General features: G+C 43.7%; 1 pseudogene; it reads left to right on the forward strand.

The window, feature by feature from the left end:
* The first annotated feature begins 14,951 nt into the window (after positions 1–14,951).
* Positions 14,952–15,070, forward strand: LOC133384649 (5S ribosomal RNA; annotated as a pseudogene).
* Positions 15,071–22,468: the final 7,398 nt, after the last annotated feature.

Raw genomic sequence — 22,468 nt, forward strand, 5'->3', positions numbered from 1 at the left:
GGTTGGCCACTGTGAGAACAGGATGCTGGACTAGATGGGCCACTTGCCTGATCCAGCAGGCATTTTTTATGTTATTATGTCTCAAATAGAATCTGGGCATTTAGTGTTGCCGGTCCCCTGCAGTGGAACATTCTACCTGCGGACATTTGGAAGGCATCCTCACTGCTGACTTTCAGGTTTCTCTTGAAGATTTTTTTACGCCAACCAGCCTATGCACTTGTTTAAAATGTTCTTAATTAACCAATCATTTTAATGATAATTTTGTACTGTTTTTTAATTTTTTATGTTTTAATTGTATTCTTATTGTTGTACACTGCCCTGACATTTTATTAGATGGCAATATATACATACTTTTATAAATAAATAAATGGACCCTAAATTGATAATGAACCTACCAGACTACACTATCTACTTTCCTCCATTGTAACAAAAATGTGATTGAAATAGTTTGTTCTGAGAGTGTATTGAACCAGCTGGCCCAACAACAAAGGCAACCCAAGGAGCCACTTGGGACAGCAATTTCTAAAAGACACCAGTGAATCACAGTATGGTCCAAGAACTGTGTAACCCAGAATCCTTTGAACAGCCACAGAGGCTGCTAGTATATGTCTCTCTCAGATAACTTAGTGCAGTTGCACGTAGCAGTAAATGTCTGAAGTCAGCCCTACATTCTACTTTGTGTGATATTTATTTCTGTTTCATCTGGAATGGAGAAAAACATACTGCAGTGTGCACCATATTGCTAGTGGTATATGGTTAATTTTATTTATTTATTTGTTGATAACCAAATAATAACAAAAACTGGAGCATATATTAGAACTAGAATTGTGATCACAGAAGTTATTTGTGACACTTTGCAAGCATGTCCAGAGCACAATTTCTCTATACTACGCATTCTTTTCTTCATTTTGAACATATTTCACCTTAAGTTTCAACAACCAACTTACAATGTTTCCAAATGTCAGATGCCCTTCTCTTCCAGTATTTAACAATCTACGTATCAGTCAATTGGATTTAATGTTCTGCCAGCTGGCATTTAAAAATCCGAGATGCAGCTCATGAGATCAGGAACCACCTGACAGTCTGGAAGTACTTTCAATAAAGTGCTATCATTTTGTTGACTCTCGCAGGTAAAAGTCAAACACGGTGAAATACAGTTTAAGAGTGGAACAGAAACTTGAATCCCCAAGTGAGGAAATGAACTGATGACATTTTGAAAGAAACTGAAAAGCAAACAACAAACACTTTCTGCAATGCAGGAGAAAGTGCTAGTATTGCTGCTCTAATTCAGGCATGGGATTAAGAGCATTACTGTGTCCTGTTTATGACTTGCCTATTAACAAGTTATAGTGCTGAAGCCTTGGTTAATCTCTGGAATATGGAGGTGACCCGGATGGTGGATATCACTACAAAGCACCCTCTCTCAACAGGGAGGCCTCATAACACACCTTGGTTTACTCAAAACTTGGGTCTGGTGAAACAGCAGGGATGACGGCGAGAGCAACGATGGAGAAAATCTGCTTCCGACTGAACACAATTCATTTTCGAGCCTATCATGTGGCGGTGATGGCAGTGAAGGAAGTTCACTTCTCAGCCACCATTACATCTGCTCAGTGTTGTCCAGCGATGCTTTCCAGGTGGTCTGGGGTCTTTGGGGCTCTGGCCCTACACTGGATCCTGAGCCCTCAATTGCTTGCTGTGACATGTCTGCGAGGCACTTTGCAGATAAAATCACCCACATTGGGACTGATCTGGACTCCTCATTAACTACAGTTGTGCCAGATGTCCCCAAGGCTTCCTCTGGTCATTTTTCTATGGATACTTTTCATCATGTAAAGTCTGAGGATTTGGACAGGAGTCTGGGAGAAATGAGGGCCACTACTTGCTCTCTTGACCCTTGCCCATCCTAGTTAATCAAATCTGTCAGAGTGGGAGCGACTGGCTGGTTGGCGTATTTAATTAACACCTCCCTAAGGGAAGGTTCTATGCCAACATTGTTGAAGGAGGCTGTGATAAGACCCTGTGGATCTTAACAACTTCAGACCAGTCTCTAATCTCCCCTTTTTGGACAAGGTGATTGAGAAGGTAGTGGCTGCTCAGCTCCAAGCTTTTCTGGATGAATCGGATTATCGAGACCAGTGGTTCCCAACCTGGGGGCCATGATCCCCAAGGGGGGCACAAAGTAATCTGGGGGGCTGCGAACAGTAAAGAAATGAATTGTTTATTATTATTATTATTTTTAAAGTCTTCAATTCCTGAACGCTGCCTGCTTCCCACTGCTGCTGCAGACAACACCTCCCCCTTGCTCCAAATAAGAGGGAGGACATTTGCTGAAGCTGCAGAGTGTCTTTCAGGCATGCCGTGGGCAGGTCTCTGCCTATAAAACACATGGCAGATGCCTAAGTAGACTGAGGATGGAGCTACCAGGAAGAAGAGGGGATTACTATTGCCGACTCCCATCTCTTTGCAGTACCGCTGAAGATGACGCCCTTGCTCAAAACAAGAGGAGAGGACTTTTTGTGAAGCAAAAAGAAGCAAGGCTACAAAGAAAAACTGCTTTCCTCCTTCCTTCCTGGCAGCCAGCCTGCCTGCCTTTCTTGGCTCCTGCTTTGCTGCCAGCTCCTTTTAAACATTATTCTTATTTGTGAGGTCACCCAGGTCTTGTCTTCAGCCCAGATGGAGCCAAGGAGCAATAAGAAAGCCCAGGACTTGCTCACCCCCCATCTCTGAGGCTCTGCGTGTGCCAGCATCCCCTCTTTCTTCCACCTACACTCTACCCCCCAATCTCTCTCTCCTGCTGTGGCAGTTGAGGCTTCCCCCCTCCCATGTGCCTGAATGCATGCATGCCTGCAGATGCTTGCAAGAGGGGCAGGTGTGTTTGTGTGTGTGTGCATGCACTGATCTGTCTTCTGCTCCTCTCTCATTCTCCAAATGCATGCTAACCAAGTCCTGATGATGATTCCAAGGCCTGAAAGCATGAGCCGCCCAGCTTAATCCATCCACCCTGTTGTCTGCAGTGCACAATCTAGCATCCCCGTCACTAGCACATTGCTGCTGCTTGATTTTTATTTTTATTTTAAAGCTCAGCAACTCAACACTATCACCCACTGGTGTTGGGAGACAGGACTGTACATCTTTGAACTGGGTGGGTGGGTGGGGAGAGGGATACCAATTTGTTTGGACCCTTGCATTAAAAAAAGAAAGCAACACTTCCCTGCAGATAGAAGATTAGCACATCAGAGAGTTTCTAATGCAATTCATGATTCTGTGTTTCTGTCTTCAGGGAGTTTTTAATGGAAAGGGATGTTTGGAGATGTGATTTGGATTTGACACACACCATCTAACGGAGTTCACTCCATTTCTACCACTTCAGAACTGAACATAAGAACAAAATCAGAAAAGAAAACATAAGAAAGACTTAAGAAGGAGGCTCAGCGAATGTAGGATGAATCAGGAAAAGGCAAAACTGAACATCAAAAGTGCTAGGAAGTCATAAAAAGGGAAGATAGTCAGGTACAGAGGTGAAAGCACTGACCCTCCTCCTCATCTATCCACCCTTTTGTCTTCACAGTCTAGCATCCCCACCACTATCACATTGCAGCTTCTTGATGATGATGATGATTTAAAAAGTTCAGCAGGTTGGCTGAGACTGGGGTCTACCTAGAGCAGCTGAAATGTATTTATTTATTTAATTATGATTGCATTTATATCCCACCTTTCCTCTAAGTTGCTCAAGATGGTGCATATGGTTCCCACCCACCCCTTTCCATTTTATCCTTACACCAACCCTGTGACAAAGATCAGGCTGAGAGACTGTATCTGGCCCAAGGTCACCCAGTAGGCTTCATGGCTGGGTGGGGATTTGAACCTGGATCTTAGTCCAACACTGTAACCCACTGGTGTTGGGAGACAGGACTATACATCTTCAGACTGGGGGGGGGAAACCAATTTGATTGGACCTTTGCATTAAGAAAAGAAAGGAACACCTCCCTGTCTGCAGGGAGCTTTTTATGGAGGGGTTTATTTAGAGATGTAATTTACCTCACACCATTTTTTCAATTAACAGAGACTAAAATTACATTTGGCATGGTGGGGGTCACAATATTTTTTGAGCTTACAAAGGGGGCCCCATAATCATAAAGGATGCAAGTCACTGATCTAGACCCTTTCCAATCAGGCTTCAGGCCTGGTCATGGGACAGAGACTGCCTTGGTCGCCCTGCTTGATGACCTACGCCAGGCGTCAGACAGGGAGTGCATCCCTGTTGGTGCTTCTGGAACTATCAACAGCTTTAAATACCATCGACCATATTATCCTTCTGGGCCGTTTAGCTGGGATGGGATTGGGAGGCACCGTTCTATGGTAGCTCCAGTCCTGCCTGGCAGACAGGACCCAGAAAGTGATGTTGGGAGACTACTCTCTGGTCGCTGGCCTATGGGGTCCCTCAGGATTCTGTTCTGTCCCCTATGCTCTTTAATATCTATATGAAACTGCTGGGAGCGGTCATCCAGAGATTTGGAGCACAATGTCATCAACATGCTGATGACACTCAGCTCTATCTCTCCCTACCACCTGATTGCAGGGAGGGAGTGCTCATCTTAAACAGGTGCCTGGAGGCTGTGAAGGGCTGGTTGTGGGCTAACAAACTGAAATTTAATCCAGACAAGATGCAAGTGTTGCTGATCAAGGGGAAAAACTGCTCCAGGAATAGGGCTGCAAATTGTTCTGGACAGGGTCGCACTCTCCTTGAAGGAGCATAAGAACATAAGAAGAGCCTGCTGGATCAGGCCAGTGGCCCATCTAGCCCAGCATCCTGTTCTCACAGTGGCCAACCAGGTGCCTGGGGGAAGGAAATACTCCTGGATCCTGCCCTGCTGCTTGAATATCAGGTGGCTGCATCAGCCAGAGTGCTTTTAGCCAACTCAAACTGGTTTACCAGCTGCACCCATTCCTGGAAGCAGTTGACATGGCTACAGTGACACATGCATAGGTCAGATAGAAGCTTGATTACTGTAATGCACTCTATGAGGGGCTACCTTTAAAAATGGTTCAGAAATTGCAGTTGGTTCAAAATGCATTAGCCAGAATGTTAACTGGATCACCGTGCATGGATCATATCACCCCTGTGCTTTATCGACTCCACTTCCAATTTGTTTCTGAGCCCAATTCAAAGTGCTGGTTTTGACGTTTAAAGCCCTAAACAGCCCTGAACCAATGTACCTGAGAGATTGCTTATGCCCATATGTACCTGCCCGGGATTTAAGATCATCTGCCTCTGGTCTCCTCTGCATGCCTGTAATGAAAGATGTTAGACTGACAGGCATGTGGGAGAGAGCCTTTTTAGCGGTGTCCCCCAAGCTTTGGAATACCCTACCCTAAGAAGCCCACTTTGCTCCCTCCCTGATGGTTTTCCAGAGACTTCTGAAAACCATCTTGCTCCAGAAAGCCTTTGGGAGGGACTAAAGTTAGAGCCTGAAACTGATTTTATTTCCTCTCCACTTTTTAGTTTTACCTCTTTAGTCCCTTTTAATATCACTCCCCTACATTTCTTAACTGTATATCATGTATTTGTATCTATTCTTAATGTTTTTTGTGTTTTTATTGTGTATGAGTTTATTGCGTTGCCTTGAGTGTCCTGTTGTAGGGTAGAAGGGAGGAGTAGAAATAATTTAAATAAATAAATAAACAAACAATGAATTTGCGGGGAATCAAAGTCCGATGAGAACACAAGGCAAGCCTCCCAGCCCGAGGGGAAGCAAAGACCAGCATTCCAGCTGGGTAAGCTTGTGGCACTAACAGGAAAAGTGGGTGCTACTAGTGATGATGGCTTTAGGCTACCTCCAGGATTTGACAAAAGGCTGTAGCTCAGTGGTAGAGCATCTGCTTTGCATGCAGACGGTCCCAGGTTCAACCCCCAACATCTCCAGGTAGAGCTGGGAGAGAACCCTGTCCGAAACCCTGGAGAGCCACTGCCAGAGAGTGTAGACCAGTGATTCTCATGGGCCACTTCAAAGTTGCCGAGAGTCTAGACGGATCTCTTCTGACTGTTGTACCAACTGTAGTTCACTGTGCTAGATGTCGTATGATTCTTCTAAGTATTTTTATGGCTTCTTTTATATCTTATATATTGTATTTTACTGTATTCCATAAAATTTAAATTGTAAGACAATAAAATACCGTCTAAGAAATAAGAGAAGCATATTAAAAATCAATATGAATATTTACTGGAATGGATGTGCCATCTACCGTCTGCAACCACAGATCCACTAACACGCCACAGACCGTCTGAATGAAGCTTGTCCGTAGACCACAGTTTGGAAACCCCTCGTATAGACAATACTGAGCCAGATGGACCAATGGTCTGACTGGGTGTAAGGCAACTTCCTTTGTTCCTGGGAGCCAGTTGTTGGGGAACATAAGTAGAGAGTGTGCTCTTGCGCTCATGTCCTGTTCATCGGCTTTCCATAGGCATCTGATTGGCCACCATGGCTAAACAGGATGCCCAACTAGAAAGGCTGTTTGCCTGATCCAGCAAGGCTCTTCTTATGCTCTTATTTTAAGAGGCAGTCTTGAAAAAAGAGGAACTAGACAGGTTTTGGAATTAGTTATCAAAAAGCTGCCTTGGGCTTGTGTAGTTTGTTTTAGGAAACATGCTTTTGAATGCTACTGCAAAACAGAAGCTACCTGTCTGGTTGTCTGCCAGTTCAGCGTATGGATTTCTAAATAGAGATATTGTAAAAACATAATTTTGGAGTGTTGATGGGACTGCTTCTGTGCTCTGGGTGTTACATACATGCTCAAATAAATGAAAGCCCATAATTCTTCATCTCTTTCCAAGGAAATTGACTTTGCAATCTCCCACTGGGTATTTATTTGCAGATTTAGTAACCGCTTAACAAAATGTTACCATAGTGTACAATAAAATAAAATAAAATAAAACACAAAATTCCATACTTAGTACACTAAAGACAATTAATCCATTTCTACAATTACACAGTTATGATTCCAAAAATGACTGAGACACACTTCAGAAAAAAACTTCTTAAACAAAAATGTCTTCATTAGCTGCTATGGAACTTGGTTTACTGTATTTGAAAGGGCTCGGAATTCACTGCAAGAAAATTGTTACCGAGATTTTACAACAATCTGCCTTCAGTCCAGAACTGATGGCATTTTTATTAATGATTTACATGAAGTCATGGAAAGCTCTGTTATCAAATCTGATAGAAGTCTGCCAGAGAGTGCAAACACTTCGATCCTCAGGATAGTATGTTATGTTATGTTATGTTTCTAGGCAGCCTTTTGGTCAAAAAGGCCCCCAAGGGGGCTTACACACAAATAAAAAACACAAATACAAAATACAAATAAAAACAATACAATTTACAAAAATCAAACTAACAAAATTATAGCATTTTGTTATAGTATAACAAAAGCCAGGTTATACATAGCAAACCCATAGTAATATTCCAATATTTGTGTCAGGAAAAAAACCTGAAGGCTAGAAGGATTTATTTAGATTTTTTGTATCTTTCCCATTTAAGTGTACAGGGGGAAAGGGGGGAGCTGAAGTGACAAGACATTTAAAACCCTCTATTTACTCAGGTTTTTCTCCCCTCTGGGGACTGGGACTGATGACTTCATTGATCTTCCTGTCATTGATCAGTAGCACACACTTATGCAAAGCCAGGATACCCACTCAGTGTGATTTTGCATTAACCATCATTGCTGTTCATTTTCTGCAAAACAGCTGAGCTTTTTACAAAACGTTAAAAAAAATTAATGCATGCAATATGTACTGAACTGTATTAACCCCATATGGTTTTGCTATACATGGCTATATATGTCATAGAATGGGGATCCAGCCAAGTGACCAGGGCCCCCGCCCCTTCTATAAAATGTCATGCCCATCATATGACAGCCAGGGAAGAGTGCCTGTTGTGAGTGCCTACTGTATCTGAAGCCCCATTGGCAAATACTCACAACAGAGCCTTTTCTGTCATAGCTCCTAGACTATGGAATGCTGTCCTCTGTGAGATAAGATCAGCCCCTCTTCCCATTTTCAGACAGCTGCTGAAAACCCATCTTTTTATCCAAGCATTTGGTTAAATTTGTATCCCTTTGTATTGATGTTGTTAAAGATTTTAAGGATTCTATGGCTTTATGTATTGTTCTTTGTATGTCTTTGTATTTTAAATTTCTATATGGTTTTATGCATGTTTTGTATTTTTAAATCTATGTAATCTGCCTCACTGTGAGAGCCTGTGTGGTGTAGTGGTTAAGGAGTTGGACTACGACCTGGGAGACCAGGGTTCGAATCCCCACATAGCCATGAAGCTCACTGGGTGACCTTGGGCCAGTCACTGCCTCTCAGCCTCATGAAAACCCTCTTCACAGGGTCGCCATAAGTTGGAACCGACTTGAAGGCAGTACATTTACATTAATCTGCCTCATGACCCCCATTCCGGGTGAGAGGGGGACAACAAAAATAAATTATTGTTGCTGTTGTTGCATTTGTTTGGGAGGGCCTTGCAGTGCCACCCTCACAGTGTTTTTCTCACAGTTCAAATTATTTGTGCTTATTCTCCTATAACACGGTTATGTTTATACTGTGTTTTGCACTCTGTTGTGTAAGATTTGTGGTGGATGTGACTGGAGGGTGTACACATGTAGCATTCAATGAGTGTACAGTCTGTGTAACCCTGTACATGATAGCTGAGCTGTACAAATTAACACGTGTGCACTTTTTCACACAAACTTGTACATATGTAGAGACAGCCCGTACCTCTATTCAGTGTAACATGTGAACAAGTCCTGTAGGAATGTAGTTTGCTGCACATGTGGGGCCACAGAAGAAGAAATTTAGGTGATTACTGTACCTGTTCTAGATAAGAAAATCACAAGAAATGACAGGCAAAGGTAAGAGCGAATTATTCATCATGGTTGCTCCATTTTAAGCTGAGTCATTCCTAGCCAACTCCAAACTTTCACTAGTCTGTGGGAGGGATTCAGTCGCATACTGGCAAATTTAGGTTTACACAGTTGCACAGTGAAAGCAGATTAAAGTGCTTTTGCACAACAAACCATTTTAAAAAAACTTTTTGTGATAAGTAAAGTGACAGGAACACACACTAGAAAGTGTGGGATAACAATTGCTTGATTCAGCATCATTTAACAGGGGGCCCTCTTGGTAGTTCCACTGCCCTCAGAAATTTGGGAGAGGGCATGCTCTGTGGCGGCCCCAAAGCTGTGGAACTCCCTCCCCTACAGAGGTGCATCTGGCAACTTCACTATAAAGGTTTCAGCGAATGCTGAAGAGGCACCTCTTTACCCTGCCCTTTGACACCTGAGAGCCAGTGTGGTGTAGTGGTTAGGGTGTTGGACTACGACTTGGGAGACCAGGGTTCGAATCCCCACACAGCCATGAAGCTCACTGGGTGACCTTGGGCCAGTCGCTGCCTCTCAGCCTCAGAGGAAGTCAATGGTAAACCCCCTCTGAATACCACTTACCATGAAAACCCTATTCCTAGGGTTGCCGTAAGTCGGAATCGACTTGAAGGCAGTTCATTCATTTATTCATTGACACCTGAGATGTATATTTTTAGGACTCGCCCTATCTTTGTGATTGTAAGTTGTTTTAAATTGGTTTTTAAATTGTTGTAACTCACCCTGGAGCCTCAGGGTGAAGGGTGGGTAATAAATAAAATAATAACAACTTAACTTCCCCACAAGCAAATCAGAATGAATGCTCAACAAACCGCAGATGTCATATAACCTCCACACCAGCTTGGTGCAAACAAATCAGGATGAGTGCTTAATAAACAGGTCATCTGGAGGCATGCCATATCATTACCAACTGTTACCCTATGCTGTCATGTAGGCAGATGCCAAAGTTGAGCACAAAGGTAAGCATCCATCTGGGAAGAGCAGTACTTTTTCTTCTCCTTAGATAGCATGTTGGAGGGGGGGATGCTGTGGTTATATTGGACTTATACGGTCTTGATGCAAAGCTAGGACTGGAAAACAAAGGATGGGTTTAAAGAGGAAGGCCCTACAAAGTGTTTAGTCAAAGATGTCCCTTCAACACAGCTCTGGAAATGCAGTTGGTGTTTGCTGCTATTTGCTCTGCAGTGTATGTTTGCAAAGGGGTGGCTGAGAAAAAGAAAGACAGATCATCAGAACATATCGTTAGAATAATAAGAGAGAATTAATAGATGCTCTGAACTGTAAAGAACGCAGCCCCCTCCTCTTTATCATTGGGTTTATGAACACAGCATAATACACAGATACCAAAATGGCTGTTCTCAAGAGCAGTTTCCTGGCTTTGATTTAGCTGTTCCGGGTAGCTCACATTCAAATCTCTTCTTTCCCTCCAGGAGAGAGGAGATTTCTCTGCAGCTTTTACCTCCTAGGCTGACCTCATTTCAGATTACTCTTGGCTTGCATTTGTTTTGCTTGTGGCGATTCCAGTCAAAGATCGCCCAATCAGTTCCTTTTTTATTGAACTATATTTCACAGTATTATTCCTGGGGCTTCCAGCACTAGGAAAAGAATCAAGGCTCAGACACACACACATAAAAATTAGAATTGCCAGATATTTTACCGGAGATTTCACCTTAAGATTGGGAGGTGGGGAGATGTGTGGCTGCTATCCCTTCTCAAAATAGGACAACCGAAAGGAGAGAGCCAGGAAACAAACAAAGTGTAATTTGACCCTGATTACTTAAAGCTGAGAAGCTGCTGGAAGAGATGATCTTCCCCCGTCAGTGATAGCAATGCCACCCAGTTTTTCTCTATGCCATCATATCAGGTTCACTCACACCCATCCTTGGAGCTTAAAGTTTAGTTGGATTTCCCCCCCAATACATATAAAAACAATTATCACCATCTGAAGCTGAAGCTGAACCCCGACAAGACTGAGGTATTACTTGTGGGAGATAAAAGGAAGTTAGGAATTACTGACCTGATGCTTGATGGGGTAAGTTTACCCCTGAAGGACCAGGTCCGCAGTCTTGGGGTCATACTTGACTCCCAGCTGTCCATGGAGGCTCAGATTACAGCAGTGAGCCGGGCAGCTTGGTATCAATTACATCTGATACGCAGACTGCGTCCCTATCTTCCTATTCACCTGCTCCCTCAGGTGATACATGCCCTGGTCTCCTCTCGCTTAGACTACTGCAATGCGCTCTACGTGGGGTTACCCTTGAAAACGGTCCGGAAATTACAGCTGGTACAGAACGCGGCGGCACACTTGATTACGCATAGCCGTCGCTGGGATCATATCACCCCAGTGTTATTAGATCTTCACTGGCTACCAGTTGTCTACCGGACCCAATTCAAGGTGTTGGTGTTGACCTTTAAAACCCTATACGGTTTCGGCCCAGTATATCTGAAGGAACGCCTCCAGAATCACCGATTGTGCCGCCTGACGAGATCAGCCTCGCAAGACCTTCTCTCGGTCCCACCGATGAGACCAGCTAGGCTGGTACGGACCAGAGAGAGGGCATTCTCTGTTGTGGCCCCCACCCTCTGGAACTCCCTCCCTTTTGATCTCAGACAAGCTCCCTCCCTGTCCAGCTATCGCCGAGCCTTGAAGACCTGGCTGTTCAGGCAGGCCTACAAGATTGGGACAGATTAATTTATGTTCTGAATTAATGAATGGTTTTTTAGCTTAAAATTTGATTATGTTGATCTATATGTATTGTTTTTATTCTTGTTGTTCGTCGCCTAGAGTGTCCCTAACCCGGACAGATAGGCGGCTGAAAAATAAAATTTATTATTATTATTATTATTATTATTATTATTATTATTATTATTATTATTATCCTGGGGTCACAAAACCCTCAGAGGTTTAGGCAGCCATGTGCTGCTTTCTCGGGAGCAGGTTGTGCTCCCTCCTTTGTCTTTCCATCAAACCAGAGAAGCATCACTAACTGAGCTGACGGAAGTGGTCTCGGAGGTACTGTTGAGATCCCCCAGACTATTAGTACTGGGAGATCTCAACATTCATGCTGAGGCTACTTTGTCTGGGGCAGCTCAGGACTTCATGGCCGCCATGACAACCATGGGGCTGTCTCAATATGTTAGTGGCCCAACACATACATCGGGGCATACTCTTGACCTGGTCTTTGCTACCGGACATGGGGATAGTGATCTGGATGTGGGGAGTTTTACATCTCTCCCGTTGTCATGGACAGATCATTGCTTGCTGAAGTTTAGACTTTCAGTAGCCTTTTCCCTCTGCAAGGGTGGGGGACCTATTAAATTGGTCCGCCCCCGGAGACTAATGTATTCTGAAGGTTTTCAAAAGGCTCTGGGGTTTTTTCCGGCTGATAAGACTGGCGCTCCTGTCGAAGCCCTGGCCGAGCTGTGGAATACAGAGATGACCCGGGCTATTGACACGATCGCTCCTGCGCGCCCTCTCCTATGTAGAGCTCATACAGCTCCTTGGTATACTCCGGAGCTGAGAGCGATGAAACAAGATAGGAGGCGGCTTGGGCGGAGATGGAGACGAACTCCCGACGAATGAAATTATGAGCTGGTTCGTGCTTCTACTAAGCTCTATGTAGGAGCGGTGAGGGTGGCAAAAAAACAACATTTCGCCGCCACTATTCAGTCATCTCTCTCACGCCCACGGGAGCTTTATAAAGTGGTTCGTGGCCTACTCCATCCAGGCCTACAAGATACGGCAGATACATCGGTAGCTCGATGTAATAAATTTGCTGAACACTTCCAGCATAAGATCTCATGCATTCGCCGGGACTTAGACTCCTATTTAATAGCAGTTAATCCTACTGAGGTGTCCGGAGCACAGTCTTGTCATGTTTTGTTGGATGAGTTTCAGTTGGTTCAGTTCGAGGACGTGGACAAGGTGCTTGGACAGGTTCGTGCGACCACTTCGGTACTGGATCCTTGCCCCTCTTGGCTAATTAAAACTAGCAAGGAAGGAACAGTTGGCTGGGCCAAGGAAGTGATTAATGCCTCTTTACGAGAGGGAGTGGTCCCTGGCTGTCTGAAAGAGGCGGCAGTGAGACCACTCCTGAAAAAACCTTCCTTGGACCCAGAGGATTTCAGCAGCTACAGACCAGTAGCCAATGTTCCGTTCCTGGGCAAGATCCTGGAACGTGTGGTTGCTGACCAGCTCCAGGCGCTATTGGATGAAACCGATTATCTAGATCCATTTCAATCGGGGTTCAGGCCTGGTTTTGGCACTGAGACTGCCTTGGTCACCCTGTTTGATGACCTATGTCGGGAGAGAGACAGAGGGAGTGTAACTCTGTTGATTCTCCTTGACCTCTCAGTGGCTTTTGATACCATCGACCATGGTATCCTTCTGGAGAGGCTTGCGGAGTTGGGAGTTGGAGGCACTGCTTGGCAGTGGTTCCGCTCCTACTTAGCAGGTCGTCTCCAGAAGATAGTGCTTGGGGAACATTGCTCGACAACGTGGGTTCTCCAATGTGGGGTCCCGCAGGGTTCGGTTCTGTCTCCCATGCTTTTTAACATTTATATGAAGCCGCTGGGGGCGGTCATCAGGAGTTTTGGAGTGCGTTGTCATCAGTATGCTGATGACATGCAGCTCTACTTCTCCTTTTCATCTTCTTCAGGTGAGGCAGTCGACGTGCTGAACCGTTGCCTGGCCGCGACAATGGACTGGATGAGAACTAACAAACTGAGACTCAATCCTGACAAGACTGAGATGCTGTTGGTGGATGGTTTCTCTGATCGGATGGTGGATATATACCCTGTCCTGGATGGGGTTACACTCCCCCTAAAGGAACAGGTGCGTAGTCTGGGAGTCATCTTAGACTCTTCCCTCACACTTGAGGCTCATGTAGCCTTGGTGGCCCGGAATGCGTTCTACCAACTTTGGTTGGTAGCCCAGCTACGTCCCTATCTGAGTAAGGAGGACCTCACATCAGTGGTACATGCTATGGTAACCTCGCGTCTGGACTACTGCAATGCGCTTTACGTAGGGCTACCTTTGAAGACGATTCGAAAGCTACAGCTAGTGCAAAATGCGGCGGCCAGACTGCTAACAAGAACTAAGCGGTCTGAGCATATAACACCTGTGCTAGCCCGTTTGCACTGGCTTCCAATATGCTTCCGGGCCAGATTCAAAGTGTTGGTACTTACCTATAAAGCCTTATACAGCGCGGGACCACGATATCTGTCAGAACGCCTCTCCTGATATGAACCGGCCCGTACACTACGGTCTACTACGAAGGCCCTCCTCCGGGTTCCGACTCATAGGGAAGCCCGGAGAGTGGTGACAAGATCTAGGGCCTTCTCAGTGGTGGCCCCCGAACTATGGAATGGTGTTTTTGAGTAGGTGCGCCTGGCGCCGACACTATCATCTGTTCGGCGCCAGGTTAAAACCTTTCTCTTCTCTGAGGCATTTTAATTCCTGTTAATTCTAAATTATTATATTTTGATTTTAGACTGTACAGTTTTTTGTACAGTTTTGTATTGTGATATACTGTATTGTGTTATTTTTATTGTATTTTTAATGTTCACCGCCCAGAGAGCTGTTGCTAGTCGGGCGGTATATAAGCTTAATTAAATAAATAAATAAAATAAATCACCCACTATGGAGGGGGGAAGAAGATTAACCCACCTACTGCTCCCCACCAGGGCCCTTTCTCTTCCCTTAAGAGGCAGCCTTCAGGTCTCTCCATTGCTTCCTTTCCATGACTTTCTTGGAGGATTATATACCATCCGGAGGAGCCTAGAGGTTTGCCATTTCTTATCAGCCCCACCAGCAGCAGCCTGGCCTGGCTGATGACTGGTTAGGCTACTCATGACTGAGCAAGCAACCGGTCAAGCAGCTTCTTCCCCACAACTCTGGGGATTCGTTCCAGATTCACACCTGCTTCTCCTTTGATACCTTATGAAAGGAAACTTTCTTGTGATCTTTTATACAAGATAGGTATTAATGTGTGTAATGTCCTTTTGGAGCCTACGGCCATACTACCCTGAACACGCTCAATCTTGTCTGATATCGGAAGCTAAGCAGGGTCAGGCCTGGTTAGTACTTGGATGGGAGATCATCTAGGAATACCGGGTGACATAGGCTTAGAGGAAGGCAATGGTAAACCACCTCTGAATACCTCTTACCATGAAACCCCTATGAATATATCCAAAACAGATTCATAGGATTGCCATAAGTTGTAATCGACTTGAAGGCATATAACAACAACAAATGTCCTTTGGGGGAAGGACTGCAGCTCAGTGGCCGAGCATCTGCCTTGCATGCACAAGGTCGCAGGTTTAATCCCCAGAATCTCCAGATAGGGCTGGAAAAGACTCCTACTTAAAACCATGGACAGCCACTGCCAGTCAGTGTAGTTGGACCGCTGAGCTAGCTGGACCATTGGGTCTGACTCAGTATAAGGCAGCTTCCTATGTTCTAGCTTCTGATGTGCTTAATATTTTGCTTTCATACTTTGTATTGACTACATCAGCATCTAAAAGACTTTATGCCCATTAATATCCATCTTGTATTTCATACACATTTAGCCAAGTCCATCATTTCTCAAAATTTCTCTTATTTATTTATTTTTGTCTTCCTCCCAGCCACAGCAGGTCAGTACTTTTAGTCATCATCATCATTCTCACCTTCCATACACACATCTCAAGGCGATGTACAAGAGACAATAAAAACAGCTAAAACCCAGTTAAAAACAACACAGAAAACAGCAGATTTTTTCACACACACACTCCAGAGTAGACACTCATGGAAGAGACCTACTCATCCAACAGGGAAAGCCAAATGCTCAAATGTATTTAACAATTTTTTGTGTGAGTATACCAGGTGAGCACCACTTTGAGGCAATTAGGATTTGGGATACCGTTCCAAAAAAATTACATACCAAATAGCCAGAGAATACATTCGCTCTCTTAGGGCATTCTGGAACCATGTACAGCAGGGATAAGGAGCTTGTGGCCCTTCAGGTATTGTTGGACTGTAGTTCCTAACTATTGGCCACACCGGCTGGGGTTGATGAGTCCAGCAACATCTCTGCCCCTGGTGTACAGTAAACACGCAAGCGCGAGTAGTGGGAATGTGTGTGCTAGCTCCTCCTCCCTCCTCCCTGTTATTGCCTCCATGAGTTGGAGGTCCATTGTGTGAAGTCCATTCTGTACTTGCGGAGGCGCCAGTACATTCTAGAACCCTAAAAATCTGAACCATTTTGAAAAAATAATTTGCCAGATTTCTTCATTAATATTTCTCAAGCACTCCTCGCCCCCATTTTATCTTAAGGTCATTATCTCCACTTTGTATCAGTGATTGATGCATTAGTGATAGCAGTCCTCAAATTTTACAGCCTCAGGAAACTAATTTTTCAAAAGGGGTTAAAATCAGTTTCAGCATTATCCTGTTGAAGGTTTTTGCTTTCACAGCATTTGCATGGAAGATGACAAAGCCGAGAGAGAGCCTGTTTCTAATCTGATCGCTAATTGAGACATAGACAGAAACTGAGCATTATAAATGACATCCAAAAAGTCTTAATGCCCTTTGTTTAATCCACAATTTGGTACTTCCAAATTAGTCAGAAAGTGTTACTCTATATAAAGGATTGCAATAATGAAATGTTTGGAGATGATTTCTTACAAATGTTCTATGTATAGTAAAATCTGGTTTTAGCAAGGAATGTATTTCATTATATATATATTGATATGTCCATGGTACACTTTACAGTGGGTTCTTTTTGTAACTTTTGCTCCAATATATGGGCTGCAGCTTCAACTGACTCATGTAGCCACTGTGATAATACTTTAACTGTATTAGATGAATTCATGAAGAGTAGGTCCATCAAGCTATAATAACTCAATAGAACTTCATGTCCAGAGGCAGTGTACCTCTGAATATCAGACTTTTGGGGAATGGGGGTGGGAAGACTTCATCCCTTTATGCCCTATACACTCCTCAGGAGTATCCAGGAGAAAGAAAATGCTGGACCAGATGGACCTTTGGCCTGACTCAGTAGGCAAATTCTTATGTTCTCATGGCCGTGTACCGAGTGTATTGTGTGAACCCAAGACAAGTGCATACACAGAACGGTAGTGCCTCTTGCAATCATGGTGAGTCCAAAATGTTGGAGGAGTTATTAGAAACAGTGATGAAATCAATACATTACACAGGCATATCAAACAAGGGACATTGTTTTTAAAACATGGAAGAGCACGTGGATGAAGCAGTTCCCACACCTATCAGTTTATCTAGGAAAAATATTATTGGTGAATTCTCCTTTCATCAGATTTTAATGGATGATTGTCAGTTGGAAGCAGCTGAGGATGTAGACTGGATGCTGTTGATGTAGAATAACCATAGGCCAGTTTTTAGCCACTCTTTAGTCAAGGTGATGGAGCAGATCACGGGGAGGCAGTTCCAGGTTCTTTTGAATGAAATTGATTTTCTGGATTCATTTCAATCTGGCTTCCACCCACATTTCAGGACCGCTATGGGCACCCAGAGAAAGAAAGGGGGGCATTTGCTGGATCATAGGAACATAGAAAGCTGCCTTATACTGAGACAGACTGTTGTTGCATTTAGCTCAGTATTGCCTACAGTGACTGGCTGCGGTTCTCCAGGGTTTCAGACAGGGGAAACTCCTAGCCCTCCCTGGAGATGGCAGGGAGTGAAGCTGGGACCTTCTGCATGCAAGGCAGTGCCACATGCTCTGTCACCAAGCGACAGCACATCCCACAGGTTTTGTTCCATCAACCACAATATCCTCCAGGATAAACTATGGGAGTTGGGAGCTGCTCTTTGTATTAGCAGGCAGGTTTCAAATGGAATGTGGAGATTACAGTTAGACTCCTTGGTTGTAGTTACGTTGTGGCTGTTTCCACTCCCACTGCTATTTAATCTCTACTTCAGGGGTGGTGTCCCTGCAACTGCAACTCCAGCAGCCCCAGTTAGTCAGGGATGATGGAGCTGTAGTCCAAATCTAGAAAGCCATGGATTCCCCATACCTGATCTTCATGAAACCTCTGGGAGCAATAATCTGACTATCTGGAGTGAAGTGTCCCCAACATACCAACGATACCCAAGTGTACTTTCATTTTCATCAAACACTTGTGTATTGACTTGGTCCCTGAGTGCCTGTTTGGAGTCAGTAATGGATTGGATAAACAAACTGAAACCCAGTTTCTTATTTATTTATTTATTTATTAAATGTATATCCTGCCCTTCCTCCCAGAAGGAGCCCACTCTAAAACTTCTTAAAAACAGCTTTTAAAATATATTAAAACGACACATCTTTGCGTTATGTAAGTCAACTTTAATTGCTCAGAGCTATTTGCCATCACAATAAAATACTATAAAATACAAGAGCAGATATAGGAATATACAAATATTACAAGTATTACAAAATAAAAAGGAGTAGATAAGTATGTGTACATATATGCCCAAAATATATAGTTAAGAATATAATATTAAATATTTAAAAGCTGATCCTGAGCTGAGGCCAAGTGTTTAACGTACTTAGCCCTAATTTTCCCAGCTGCCACAGAGAAATTTGCCACTTCTTGTGTTACATAGGTGTCGTTGCCCACTAATAGGATAGCTATTTGCTCCATGGTCGGCCTTCCAGACATAGAGCGGATTATAGGGTATAAGAATTTGTGCATAGGGTCTTTATAGAGGGAGCATCTCAAGAGGTAGTGGATAATATCCTCCACATCCCCTGATTGGCATATACAAACTCAGAGATGAGGGGGAGTATTAGCATAGCGCCCTTCTAACAGGGCTGTAGGCATAGTCTGGAGTCGTAAGGCGGTGAATGCTCTTCTCAGAGAGGGTACTGTTAAGAGGGCAAAATAGGGCTCCATGTTAAATGATGTTTTATACCATGAGTACCCCGGTGAAAAAGGAGATTGGTTGGCTGTGTGGAGAGTCCATCTTTGGGTATATAAGAGTATCCTGTCTCTTAACAATTTCTTGGCCCTAGATGATAATTGAGTCGGTAAAAACTCAATGGAGATCCCGTAGGCTGCCATTATAGGTCTTATCCGAGTTAGTCATGTAGTTAAGAGGGGTGACCGTAATTGCTCAAGAAGGCATTTTTTTGGAAGGCAAGAATCATCCAAAGTAGCCAACCTCAGCCAATAAGAGGCCAGCGCAACATGAGCCAGTGATTCAACCGAATGTGAGCCGGTCTCCAACCTTATTAAAGAAACAGGAGTACCGCAGGGGGCGGCCAGGATAAATCTAAGAAAGTGATTTTGGACTTTCTCAAGGGGAGAGATGTTGACATAACCCCAAACCTCTGCCCCATATAGAAGTTGTGGGATTATCTTCCTACGGAAGATTTCTACCGCTGGGGTGCTCATATGACAGAGGGGCTCTCCTTTCCCCCCCCCCAAGTCTTTGTGGTGGTTGTTATGTGCCTTCAAGTCAATTACGATTTATGGTGACCCTATGAATCAGCCACCTCCAAGAGCATCTGTTATAAACCACCCTGTTCAGGTCTTGTAAGTTCAGGTCTGTGACTTCCTTTATTGAATCAATCCACTCTTGTTTGGTCTTCCTCTTTTTCTACTCCCTTCTGTTTTTCCCAGCATTGTTGTGAATCATGTCTTCTCGTTATGTGTCCAAAGTATGATAACCTCGGTTTCATCATTTTAACTTCTAGTGACAGTTTTGGTTTAATTTGTTCTAACACCCAATTATTTGTCTTTTTCACAGTCCATGGTATGCGCAAAGCTCTCCTCCAACACCACATTTCAAATGAGTTGATTTTTCTCTTATCCACTTTTTTCACTGTCCAACTTTCACATCCATACATAGAGATCGGGAATACCATGGTCTGAATGATCCTGACTTTAGTGTTCAGTGATACACCTTTGTATTTGAGGATCTTTTCTAGTTCTCTCATAGCTGCCCTCCCCAGTCCTAATCGTCTTCTGATTTCTTGACGATTGTCTCCATTTTAGTTAATGACTGTGCTGAGATATTGATAATCCTTGACAAGTTCAATGTCCTCATTGCCAACTTTAAAGTTACATAAATCTTCTGTTGTCTTTACTTTAGTCTTCTTGACATTCAGCTGCAGTCCTGTGTTTGTGCTTTCCTCTTTAACTTTCATCAGCATTCGTTTCAAATCATTACTGGTTTCTGCTAGTAGTATGGTATTGTCTGCATATCTTAAATTATTGATATTTCTCCCTCTAATTTTCACACCATCTTGGTCCAGTCCCGCTTTCCATATGGTATGTTCTGCATATAGATTAAACAAATAGGCAGAGCTTGCAAAAGTTTGTCTCGGTCAGTCAGTGGGTTCCCCTGTTGATTATTCAACAACCCTACTCTTGGTTTAAATTTCCCTTTAATTTCTCTAATCTTTTGGAATTGGGCTCTATATAAGGGGTGAGACGTTCTTTCAAGTATCAGTTCAGATACAGCAGAGCTGACAATCCAGCTCCAGCAGAATTACTCATGCTTGATGGCTGAGGGACCCAGAAAATGGAGGACCTGATTTAGATGGGATTACGCTCACCCTGAAAGATAAAGGTCACAGTTTGAAATGCTCCTGGGTTAGCTTTATTCCTGAATAAGGTGGCAGCTGTGGTTTGGAACTTGTTTCACCAGTTTCAGCTGATTTTCCAGTTCTGCCCCTTTCTGGATGACAAAAGCCTCCCTGTTGTACTGAATGCTGTTGTCACTTTTTGACTCAGTTTTTATAATCCACTGTACAGTGGGACTATACTTGAAGATATTCCAGAAACTTCAGGTAGTTCAAAATACAGAACAGAACAGTCATTACACCATATGAAGGGAGTTTATTGCCCCAATTCTGCAAGAACAGCAGGGGCTTGCAGTTAGTTTCTGGGCCAAATTGAAGATGCTAGTTTTACAACTTTTGACCTTTATATTGCTCCAAGATATTTGATATTTTCATCACACGTGAATCCTCCTGCCAATTCAGATTAAGTATTGCAAGCCCTGTTCCCAAATGTTGCCTTCTTAGTGGTGGCTCCCACCTGGCCAAATGCCCTAAGTGAAACCTGCCAAATTTGCATGCTTGCCCTTTTAAAATGGCAGTAAATTCCTCTTTGTTTCTCTAGGATTTTAAGGAGTTTTTAGTCCCTCCTTACTGTTTTTCGTATTGTTGAGGGGGATTCAATGTGTTTTAAAATGGTCTTATTGTCTCCTTGTTGTTGATGATGAATTATCATAATCCATTTTGGGGTACGTAAATAAGTTAAAAATTGGCTTATAAGTGGGAACAACCATAATTTGCAGCAATCCACAAAATCACTGCTCAGATTTCTGAAACATTGGTGGAAAAAGCCTTTGAAAGACAAAGTTAACAGAGTTCAGATAGTGATGAATTACATCCTTGACTGATACAGAAAACTGTGGATCAGATACAGAAATCAAACTATATTTTCTGGAATATAGTTCACTTGGCAAGTGTTACCGTAGATTTTGAAAAGTAACATACCACACAAACGCCATTTCATTTTCTCTTATAAGGAAAACACAACTGCACTGTGTGACCTTTAGAGTGACATCTCTTTCCCTTTCCCTTTGTGATTTAAAATCCCTGGAGTGAAACTTTGGTTCAAATGAAGTCAAGCACATCTGCAACTTTTCTGCTTCTCTTGCATCTGCCATTATCTTCTCAGTCACCCCAGTATACAGTCTTCTGTCAGTACAGCAGCACCACCCTCTTCAGACAAGCTAATAGGCACGCAAACTGGCGTACTGAACCCACCATGGCCCTGGAGAGGCAGAATCTGGTTCACGGCTTCTGTTTACAGGTGGTCATGAAATAATGCACAAGATAATATCATGTGACTGCTTTTACTAAAAATTACTTCTTCACACAATTAAACTATAGAATTCACTCCCACAAAACGTCGTGATAGCCACCAAACTGAATGACTTTAAATGAGAATTAGAGAACTTCATGGATGGTAAGGCTATCAATGGCTACTAGCCAGTCAGTGGAAATATGCCTCTGAATAGGAGCTGCCGGGAATCGCAAATGGCAAGAGCAATGTTGCACTCAGATTCTACTTGCAGGCTTGCCATCAGGGCATCTGGTTGCTCACTGTGAGAACAAAGTATTGGGCTAGATGGGCCTTTGGTCTGATCCAGCAGGGCTCTTCTCGTGTTCTTTTTCCCAGAAAGTTGAGGAGGAGAGATGGAGCCCTGGAAGTGTCATGACCGCACCCCAGGTAGCCACTGACTTCAGTCTAAATAAAGAGCATCCAGTCCTATCAGAAGGAACAGCAACAAAGGCCACGAAAAAAGCTAAATCCAGACACCAGCCCTGGCACTGGACCTTTTTCTGAGCCAAGGAAAGCTTGAACAAGGATTCCCGGAGGCCACAACTCCTGAGCCTGAGGCCCTATGCTCCCCATTGCTGAATCACCAGTGCAGGCAATGAGCCAGGAGAAAGAAGATGGAGTGCTTAGTTCCAAACCAGGAGACTAGCCCTTAAAGCTCCCAAAGGGGCTT

This window comes from Rhineura floridana, chromosome 4, assembly GCF_030035675.1.
Source record: "Rhineura floridana isolate rRhiFlo1 chromosome 4, rRhiFlo1.hap2, whole genome shotgun sequence".
Taxonomy (NCBI): Eukaryota; Metazoa; Chordata; class Lepidosauria; order Squamata; family Rhineuridae; genus Rhineura; species Rhineura floridana.